This window comes from Gavialis gangeticus, unplaced genomic scaffold (genome assembly GCF_001723915.1).
Source record: "Gavialis gangeticus isolate Ggan-Ray unplaced genomic scaffold, GavGan_comp1, whole genome shotgun sequence".
NCBI lineage: Eukaryota > Metazoa > Chordata > Crocodylia > Gavialidae > Gavialis > Gavialis gangeticus.
Genome location: NW_017728993.1, coordinates 23,708,914 through 23,720,672, shown reverse-complemented (window position 1 = coordinate 23,720,672; position 11,759 = coordinate 23,708,914).

Sequence of the window (11,759 nt, the reverse complement as noted above, 5' to 3'; positions counted from 1 at the left end):
AAGGGCATTTAATTTGATTCTCATCCCTATATTTTTATCCTCCATCATGTGTGCATGTTCATTTGTTATTGTAGGGTTGCTTCTGATTGGGAGACAAATGCTTAGTCAAGGCTTTTGCACGGGGGTGGTGGGAGTACCAAAGCAGCGACAGCATCTTGGGATCATGCTAGAGAGGAGACCCAAGTCTTACTTTGGACTTGTGCCCAGCTCTAAATGTACTTGGTCCTTAGGGTTGTGGAGCTAAGAGCAGCTAGATATGCTGCCAGCCACATTGTTCCCGTACATGCTCTGGTTGTAGAAAATGGCATGTCTTTACCTCGTTGGCCCAAGGGGCTGCTAGACCTGGGTGAATCTTCAAACTTTTCAAGCATCCAAAGGCCCCATGATGAGTTAAGACCCTACAGGGCTATTATACACATGCATAAAAAGATTGCTCCTCCTCTAAGGGTCTTTCAGTCTGCCCATAAGTGACAAAAGACAGCTACAACAAACTGATAAGTTGAGCCCAGTTGCCATGAGAAGCAGTGGTCACAGTGAAGACACTGCTTCAGCAGTGCCATGTTTTCTGTAGGCCGCATGGGAGAATTAAAACACTCCTGCTTTCTGGTACGTCTGTGCAAAGCATTCATAAATCGATGACTCCAGCCACAAGTGTGGGAAAGAGTGATGTCACACTCTGAATATATTGTAAACATAAGGTAGAACTATACATGGATTGGCATAAGCAGATTCAACAGAAAGTAGCTTTAAATTCACACAGGCAGATTCAACTCCTTCCTATAGCTCACTGTTTATTATTGCAGAGCTGCTAATGAACACTTGACTAGCCTTATTTTGTACTGGAAGGAGGACTACGAGGGCAGGGACTTCCCACTGCCTTGTTATAACCCAGTTGCTCCCAAGGGTTTGCAATCGTAGAGCTGTTTGTAAGAGTGACAGACTACATACAGCACATGGGTTGATAATTGTAGCAGTGCTCGCAAGAGGTAGAGTTTCCCGTTTCCCTTTTCTAAAAGCACACAGTCAACCTGTTTTAAAAAGGGGCAGCTTTCCTCTGTGTAGAGGTTGATGTGGCTTTATAGGCAGGTAGAGCTAATCTGAAGCCTACATTGGGGAACAACTTCTTTTTGGAAGCTCCAGCCAAGGTTTTCAAACATGGAGGCCCGAAGTTAGATCCTTAAGTTTTTAATGAGCCATGTCATTAAGAGACTTGATTATCAATTGCTCTCAAGGGATTGCTGTTTATATGAGTATCCAGAAATGGGGGAGACCACAAAAATTCAGGGTTATTCCATGGGATTAGACGTCCATTCAGGACATCTCCTTCCAAACAAGTGGATCTTCAAAATGCCAGGAATGCATTCGTTTCATCCCACATCACTTCTGTGCCTGTGGCTTGAATACACACAAGAAGTTCCCTCCTCACGTCCTTATCTGTTGGCAACTGACCTGAACCTTACAGCAATAAGATGCAAAACTCATACTTTTATCATCTGATGTAATTGTGGATGTCTTCGTTAACCAGATCAGCACTGAAGCCTTTTATGAACCCAACTTATTTTCAACTGTATCTTGTGGCAAAGCGATCCACAGATCAGTTAGATGTGAAGAATTCCCTCCTATCACTTTTAATGGCTTGGCCTTTTGGCTTCACTGCGTGTCTCCTGTTCTTGTAGGAGAAGAAAAACTAGATAGGACTATCTGATTTGCTTCCCCTATACCACTCATTATTTTCAGGGATCTGTCTCTCTTTCAACATCTATTACCCAGCTATTATCAGCTCACTGCCACCTAGTGACAAAGTGTTATAGTGCCCAAGCTATCGGGTCAGGTGTCCACTCTGCCCCGCGGTATATATTACACTGGTGTACGTAATAAATGCATATTACTGGTGCCAACATGTCATGAGTCCAGGCTCTCATTTACTATTGCTTGTGTGCAAAATGAGGATAATGGACTCTATCTTATCTCTTTAGCTTGTAATGTCTTTGGGGCAGGGGCTGCCTCTTGGGATATGCTTGCAGTGCTTACTTAGTACCTTTGAGCTTTTAAACACAACCGTGGTTGAAGGTATTAAGCAGAAAGGTGAGTCACAATTGTTCCTAGCAACCAACTTCTCTGAATAAATCAGTGATAACTTCATGGATTAATAGATGCTAGGGGCTGGAAGAGACCTCTTGAGATCATCAGGTCCACCCCCCCTGCACTTAACATCATTTTAACTGATAAGCAAAAGTAGCTTCCCTGGCTTATTGGGTGCAACCCTTTTTGTATACAGGTGGATTTGCTGAAATCTAGGATAACCTCCCTAGTGCAGAGCTTGGCAGATGAGGTAGGTGGTTACCCCTGAAGCCACTAGTATGAATCCAGGGATACTGCAAACTTTAAGCATGCCAAAGCCTTATGCCTACTTATCTCATTTACCCAAAAAACCTTGTCTGTCTATGTCCTTAGCCCAACACAGCTACAACCAACACCCCTTGGATATACTAAGATATTTATGGACCCATAGGTTGCTTGTAATCTCTGCAAGAAGTTGCCAGCATGCTTGTCTCATTAGCTGCCTTGAAGCAACTTCTCCAAGTAAAAATGGGTACATAAAGACACAAATTGTGTACCCAATGGGTAAAGAGAGAGAAACACTTTTGTTGAATTTCACTTTAGCAAACATTTAGGTGCTACAGACCATAAATTCAAAGGTCATTGAAACATTACAACTTTTAGTAGTATGTGGATGTGTGTGTGTGTGTGTGGGGGGGGGGGATATCTTTCTTCAAGAGCTAAGAGCTTTCTTTCACTAATTTCTTCTGATTTAAAGCTGAATAAAATGAGGAGAACGATTCTAGACAGATGGTAATCCCTGGTAAGCAAGAGATAAAGCTGGAACTCAAGGGGTGCGGAAGTCTCTTTATTGTGCCTGTATTGTTAGATGTTTTCTCCCCCCTTAGGTGCTGGATCTGATCCTTGGAAAATGATGGCTAGACCCCTCTCCCATACCTCTCTCCCATCTAGATTTCTGCTCTGTACAATAGCAAGCCAATAGTTACCTACATCTTCACAGGTGTTGTGTGCTGAACTGCAGGCCCCTAGCAGCTGAACCAAAGGAAAAAAATACAGTATTTAATAGCAGTATGGGACCTGTGACACAGTGGAGCAGACTATCATAGAAAATGAGGGTGGGAAGGTACCTCAGGAGGTCACATCTAGTCTGGCCCCCTGCTCAAAGCAGGACCAGCCCCAACTACATCATCCCAGACAAGGCTTTGTCTACTTGGGGCTTAAACACCTCCAGGGATGGAGACTGCACCACCTCTCTGGGTAACCTGTTCCAGTGCTTCACCACCCTCCTAGTGAGAAAGTTTTTCCTAATATCCAACCTCAACTTCCCTTGCTGCAACTTGAGCAGTTGGAAGTCTATCCAGGAGTGAACTGTGGGGCACATGCACACTGCCAGTTCATTGCAATGCTTTACCTCCATGGGCAATGGATCAGCAGACTTGGTCAGCAGCCTCCAAAGGTAAACTGAGCATTAAAGCAACAGTGCTGTGGTACAGTCAACAGTGAAGCATTTCATAGGACTGGAAGACAGAGCTCAAAGTGAAGATGGAGGAGCGTAGTGATTTAATGCATGAAAGCTAATACACTCAACACAGCGCATAAATATGGAGTTTAAGGTTGGGGTGGTTAAGGTCTACAACTTGTATAAAGTTTTGCATCATCTCTTTTTTAAAAAAAGAACAAGAGAAAGTTTGGCATTAAAAGGACAAGCTTTTTAAAGGAGGCACCATTTCCAACCTGTATGTCAATGCAGCCAGAGGCACCTGTGCGTAACAGCCAAATGTTATTGAACCATCTTGTTGTCAGCAGCTGCTTTAAGATGATTTGTCAAACGTGTTATGGGTAAAATGAAAGGTCAATAGACGATAGGTGCTCATGATAGGTAGTCTGTTTGGCAACACATACTGCTTAAAGTAGCTGGCTAGGCTGTGACTGCCACGAGGCTGGATGCAAGTGGCTTATTTTATGCGCCAAACCTCCTGAATCTTCATAGACTCATAGAAAACGAGGGTTGGAAGGGACCTCAGGAGCTCACATCTAGTTCAACCCCTTGATCCAAGCAGGACCAGCCCCAGCTACATCATCCCAGGCAAAATAGTCATTGAGCATCATCCAGCCATGCTGTGCCCATTGAAGGAGAAGGACCATATTCTCCTGAGAAGGAATCAACTACGTAGAATTTGCTCCTTTTCTTAAAAACCTGCTCATAAGAATCTCTACTTCTGGATTTCCAGTGAACAATGCAATGGTGCCACCAAGGCAAACACATCTCTTAGGTGGGGGGCGGCCAGCCTGTGACAGACCAAGGAGGAGCAGGCAGCACAGTGGCAGATAGAGAAGGAAGCAGAAGGCAGAGCAGGGGATCAGGCAGGGGAATTGGATCAGAGTGGCACCCGGTAAAGGCTTGGGTTTAATTTGTGGTCTGCTTGTCAAAAAGGTTGGGCCCCCCACTAGCTCAGGCAGTCCACTGTACTGAAAAGATGTTATAAGGAATTCCTAATTGCAATCCTAAAATAGATAAGCCATTGGTCACTGCCACAGCAAAGAATCGCTGCTCCACAGCATCCCCGGCACAGACTTCAGGTGACATCTTCGTTTCATTACCAGGCTCTATATTCTCTATGGAGCACATTATGTTGGATCCTGTCTAGATAAAACATGCTAAAGAGAGATTTTTATTAATGGTAGTAAAATGAGGCATCCCTGCCCCACTTCCCCACCATGCCCCAGCAAAAATGCATGTCTCCATGTTGGGCTACTTTGCAGTTTCAAGACCCTCACAGCTAAAACTCTGCTGAAAACTCAAGAAAGAGGCCTTCCTTAATAAAAGGGATGGGAAAAGCAGCTTCAAGTGTCAGAAATTTCTTCTAGACACCCAGCATCTGTATTTAAATTAAGAGGCTTAAACATCTCCTGAAGTTTTCCAGGATTCTTACTGTATTTTAAGTTTGGTAGCAGAGTTGATGGAGCAAATTACCATAGTTGTAGTGCCATCTATTGCTCTGCTTGTGCATTGCTCGAAAAATAATATCAGAGCTTTTAAGACTATAATGGGTCGAAATGTTTTTGTACCATAACTTTTCTCCAGCAAAATCCACAGCTTTCAGCAACACTGAAACATCTGGCGAACACATCTCGGTGTGGCCTAACTAGGTTGTGGTGAAAACAACATGCAACAAACTGGGAATGTTTTCTTTCAACATTTTCTGAACAAAACGTTTTGATCCGAATGACTTTTCATATGTGAAATGTCCTTCCATTTTATTTGTTTAAAAATCAAAATGGTTCAAATGCTCAGGTCTGAAATAAAGCCCTTTTTTTTCCCAACCTCATCTTTTTTATTGATGAATTTTTCATTGAAAATTGCAGAACAAAGCAGAACAATAACAGCTCTTTCCTTTGGGGTTGAGCTGAAACAGGTTTTGTTTCCCAGAATTTCTAGTAAACTAAAAAAAAGTGAATCTCATAGTCTGCTCAGGACAGAAAACACCCCTGACTAAGCAGATGCTACTTATTTATTATTCATGCTATCCTAACATCTAGGATTCTCCCTCCCCAGCCTGGACCACACTGTGCTAGGCACTGTACAAATACAGAATCAGAAGATCATCTGGCCCAGCTTCCCTGCACAAATGCAGGACTATTACTCCCCTATCCAATGCTTCTTCAGCCTCTTCTTGGAAATCTCCAGTAAAGAAGATGCCACATCTCATCTGGGCAATCTATTTCACTGCCTCACCATTCGAACAGTAAGGATGTTTTTCGTGGGTGTGTGCACACTTTTATTAATGTGCTTTAGGTAATGTGCATTAAATTTAGTACCTCCATTGTGAGGTACTGGAAAAAGGCACATTAGCCTATTTTAATGCTCATTAGCTAAAGTTTTTGGGGGCATTTATACCCATACCTGTTTGTGTTACAATGCATGGGACATCTGCTGTATCAGAGCAGACTCGGTTAATCAAGTCTGGTCTGCATGCAAGCTGATGCACCCAGCGCTGCATCACATGCATTTGTATAAATAGCGAAATGTAGGTCAGCACTGAGAAAATGGCAGTGGTGCGCTTTTGAACTAAAACACCTTTGACGTGCTGACGAGCATTTCACTATTTATACAAATACACATGATACAGCACCAGGTGCTTGCAAAACCACCTGGCGCTGCATTGCGCACACATCTAAAAATGCCCTTTGTGACGCTTTAATGCTCGTTAAAAAAGGCTGATGCACATTAAAGCACATGTGTAGACATGCCTCCTGAGCTCTAATATAAATCTACTTTGCTTCACCCTCTGCAGCAAGGAAGAACAGTAGTTTTCTTCTTAGCAGCCCTTCAGATATTCCAAGACTTCTATCATGTCCCATGTTAATCTCCTTTTCCCTAAAGAAATAAAAAAGCCTAGTCCGCTCAACCATTCCTCGTATAGCTTGCCTTCCAAGCCCTTTATCAATTTTGTATCTCTCCTCTGGACTCTGACTTCTCAACATCCTCCTTCAAATTTGGAGCATCCTTCACACAACAGAAAATGACCAAAAATAACCTTCCAGGTACTGTCATGGGTCATATTTCAAATAGTACCAAATATCTTGAATCAAAGCATCACAATGGGATCTCAGGGGGGTTAACATTTTGCAAATTCTAGCCTTATATTTTCATCTTCTGGACTCTAATGAAACAGGCCAATTCTACTCCACCTTCTTTATATAATTGAAAGCATATAAAAACCCTTAACTAATCCTACCCCACATAAGGCAGCAAAATCTCTTTTGTGCCTGGAAGATATGCCATAATTCAACCCAACAAATTAAGCACAGCATATGTGACAGTAGTTGGGGTGAAATAAATAAATATTGATATAGATGGCCATGGTTTGTTTTGTCCTGCCATTCTTGAGGGGATGGTGGTTCAAGGAAAAGAAGTGTCAGGGGAGTTCATGTTGCTAGTGATATTGCTCCAGCGAGGGGCTGTTGGGTCCGGTATGATCCTGGAAGTGTATCTGACACTACTGAGGTTCACAGATATCATTATGTACATTTAAGTACAGAGTCCTGATTGCCTTTTAAACATCATTATGTACAGCAGCTAGCACATAGGGAGCCACATGGGTGGGGCTCTTACACACTATTATAACACAAGAACTAAATAACAACCTAACTAACAAGATAAAGTTATTAATAGCATTAAAACCTATGTTTAGACTGTAAACCCAGAAGAACCCAGACCTATTTCCATGCCCTGCCAACACTTTTTAGGTTGGAAATCCTTCCACCAACAAATCAGCAATCCCAATCCTGTAAGTACAGGCTAGTCCTTGGCAATACTCAGGCCAGATTTATGGAAGTGACTCTGCCTGTCTGTTTCTCCCTGCAAATATTTCATTTCAGGGAAGACGGCTCCCTCTGCCGTCCAAATCTGCACTAGCAGAATTCGAAAATCACTTTTTTGCATGAAACCTACAAGAACAATAGGCTGAGTCTGTGGAAATCAATAAGTTTTCGTAAGTTTCCCTGGAACTTGGAATAAAAGTTTTTTCCTGGGCACTCTAAAGCTTTTGTTGCAAATACACATGTCTTGTTAGTCCTCAGTATTCAACCTTGCATTTTTCTTATCATAGAAATCATAGAAAAAATAGAGCTAAAAGGGATCTCAGGAAGTCATCTGGTCCAACCTACTGCTCAAGGCAGGATCACCCCTTTACAAACCATTCCAGACAAGTGTTTATCTAACCAGCTCTTAAAAACTTCCAAGGATAGAGATTCCACAAATCACAGAAAAGTAGGATTGGAAGGGATCTGAAGAGATCCACTAGACCATCTTCCTGGGCAGAGGCAGGATCAAGTATATCTATGCCGTCCCTAACAAAAGTAGGTCTAACCTGCTGTAAGCAACTATTGGTGAAAGGAATTCCACAACTCCTTAGCTAGCCTCTTTTAGTGCTTTATTAGTAAAAAAGTTTACTTGGTAGTAAAAAAAGTTCTCCTTAATACAGTAGCTATAGCTTTTTTTTTCACATGAAGATAATTTTGTGTCCTTCCCATAAATGAGGAGAACAATTGAACACTATCCTCTTCACAGGAAGAAGACAGGGCAGGCTAGCAACCTTAGAAAAAGTGTGGGAGGGGGATTTAGAGAGGCACGAGCTTTCACAGGAAGCAACCTATTTTGTCAGATGCTAGGTCTACTCCATTCCTAGTCACTGTAGCCACCCTACCCTACTGTCTGCTGGATTTCAGACTAATGCACCTAACTATCTCCATCCTCTTTATAACCTCTGTTGTGTCTCAGTTTTCTATTCCTAGACTAAACAAACCCAGTTCTTCCAACTTTTTCGCACGGGGTCTGACCTTCTGAATTTCTTAACATTCATGTTGCTGTCCCCTTTACTCTCTCCAATTTCTCTGCAACCTCTGTACCCAACACTAGATACAATCTTCCAGCTGAGGTCTCATGAACATTGATAGGTGGAATAATTACCCACCATCCCGTTAATATCTACCAGTACAGAATTTGCTCGCTTTGCAACAGCATCACATGGTTGAGTCTGATTTAGTTTGTCTTCCGCTCTGACCCCAAGTCTTTTCCTGCAGCACTGCTGCCTAATCTGCTATTCCCCATTTTGCATGGGTGCATTTTATTTCTCCTTCCTTTAAGTGGTCTTTGCACATGTTTTCATTGAATTGCACCCTGTTGATTTTGGTGACCACTGCCTTTTAGTGATCGCTGCTCTGGTGACTGGGGGCCAGTACTACAACTGTGCCTTTTAGGTGTGCTCTGAGAATGCCTGCTGAATCCACCCTCTGAGAAAAGGAGAGAGAGAATGGCACCTAATTTCTATATCCTGAGCAGGCATAGAAGAGAAGTAGGCACTGATCTCCTCAGCACCATCAAAGCCCAAAGTATGTCTGGGATGAGATCTAGGTGACCAACATGCTGTGTTTTCCAGGATTGTCTTGAATTTTGGAACTGTGTCTCTGTCTTACTAAAAGGTCATAGATGCACAGGCTGGCTCAGTGCCACCTTGTGCTGAGATAGGTAGCTCCTGGCAGAGTTACCCAAGCTAGCTCTGTACGAGCTTCTTCTTGAACTGGAAGCAGCACAGCAGTGTCCACATGACACCACTCTCAGGGTAAGTACCTCAGTTTCTCTGTAGAGCTAAGGGTGAAGATACAAATTATGTTTAGCTAAGACTAAATCTGTGGGCTGTTAAGCGGTGTTAGACTTGGAATGCGCTGTGAGCAATTGCATGTTCAGGGTTACTACCGTTTCTTGCCTGCACAGCTCTGACTTGCCTCTAGAGGGCAGGTGAGCAGGGGTGTGGCTGGGAGCTAGGACATAGGCTCTATTGCTGCTCTGCAAGGGGGGCAGGTGTTGGGAGTGGTGCATCTTGGGATTCTGGAAGACTGCAAATTGTTCATTGTATCTCCATGGAGCAGACTGAAGTTACATGAACAAGGTAGCACAGTCCAGAGTTAGACCTCACCTGAAGTGGCATAACTTTGAGATGCTCAGAGGGCACTTAGCATGAGTTAACAAGCTTTAATGTGTGACTGCTTACATGTTAAGTGCCCTTAGCATGGTTTGAGTGTGACATGTAACTTCATCCTAAGTAGTCTGCTTGCAGCATCATCACAAACATGCTCTCCCAAAGGCAGTTACCCCGTGCTGCTCCCAGTACCAGCTGGATTCCTTCTGGTTCCAGAGATCTGTTGCAGGCCTCAGTGTTATCGAATATCCTGAATTTTGGCTTTCACAATTTGGTGGCCTTATTTACACGGAAGCAGAACATTAAGTGCCCAAGGAACTTGTAAGTCAACACCCAAAAGGCCTATGGAATTTCGGGGCCCTCAGAGGTTAGGTGGGGATTAGTGGGGGTTTCCAACATTGCAATTTATATCTATAAATTCTACCTAAAACCTATTTTAGGGACTTGAATCCTTATTGCTTTGTGGGTATGTCTACATGTGCATTTACTGCACAGAAACTTACTGCACAGTAAGTGGCTTTTAGATCAGCGTCTACACATGTAAGTGTTACAGCATAGTAACGCTGTGTGCGCACTGACTGGGAAGTAAAGTTACTCCCAAGTCAGTCCACACGCACAGTGTTACTGTGCAGTAAGGAGTCTACACGTCTTACTGTGCAGTAATTACGTGAGCAGAAATTTGTTACCTGCATCATGCAGGTAGCAAATTTACACCCAAGTCGGCATAAGTTGCCAGAGTTACTGTGCAGTAACTGCACATGCAGATGATCCCTGTTTCTTACTTGGTCATTAATGTGTTGAGCAGGTCACTTCTCATCTTTCTCTTTCTTCACCCCAATTCTTCAGTCCCTTTCATTGCCAACTTTCATAGATTTCATAGATATTAGGGCTGGAAGGGACCTCAGAAGATCATCAAGTCCAGCCCCCCGCCCAAAGGGCAGGAAGTCAGCTGGGGTCATAGGATCCCAGCAAGATAAGCATCCAATTTGCTCCTGAAGGTGTTCAATGTAGGTGCTTGAACCACCTCCAATGGCAGGCTAAAACTTTTTCAGGCAAAGTTTGCCTTTTACTACAGACCTTATCAAGAGGGCCAAGGCATCATCCTCCCTTTATAAACTTCAGTATTCTCTTCCCTTGGACATTTACCAGCAGAGAGATTAGAAGGAGAGAAGTTGGAACCAAGCAGCAAAAGTACGATGCTCAATACTTCTGGCATGCAACAAGCAAGCAGTAAATATTGACACACATGGTGTTCTATTACACAGGCCTATCTGTTGAGATCGTTAGCCAGCAATTTTATTTCTTCCTTCTGAAACAAAACGACATGTTTACCCTAGGCTACTGCATTTACGGAGTGCAATTAATTACAGCAGAGGGCAGATTTCCTGTCTTTTGCATTATTTATCGCATTCAAATGGAGACGGATTGCATTGTTTTGTGGAGCTGTGGGGAGTTCTGTGGCTTCAGATAGAAGACTGGTATAATCCCTGCAAATTCATTAATATTTATCGCCCCCCCCCATGTTTATGGCTAGTTCTCCCCCATGGACCTAAGATTTATCATTTAATTAAAATTGAAGAAATCCCAAGCCAACAAGCAGGAAGAAAGGAATTCAATTCTATTGCTCTTCAAAGCCGTTTAGTGGAGAACTTGTATAGAATAAGCACAGCCCAGACTGCTGAATCCAAATCCATTCTGATCACATGCAGACAGAAGTCCAGGAGGAGGAGGAAAGCTGTTGCCATTTTTCTAATAAGAAGTCCTTAATAATGGAAAGTCCTCTCCGATACCCAAGCCTACCACTCATACAAATAGTGCTTCTCTTGGCATCATGCATATGCGGCCATGATTCGTGCACATTTTTTCATCCGTTGCATTTGGTAACAGGGCACTGAACAACAGGGTGCATGTGGCATCACTTCAAGCACCAAAGGATACAGGGTTAGCTTCATAGCTCACAAGGCCATTGTTGCCTTCCACTTAGGTCTTCCTAAGAAACTCCTTCCTGTCCTTAATTGCACAGAAAAAGTACAGGCCCCGCATCCAGATTTGTCTCTCAAACATCCCAGAATTCCAGGTTGCTAATTTGATTAATATATAGCATATATATATTCCAAGCTTTCCCCCAGATGTCTGTGACCTCCAAACCAAGCTAAGAGTTTCCCAACCTCCCCTGAACCCTTGGGAGAAAACCAAGTTTTTTGTCCCCCGACTAGT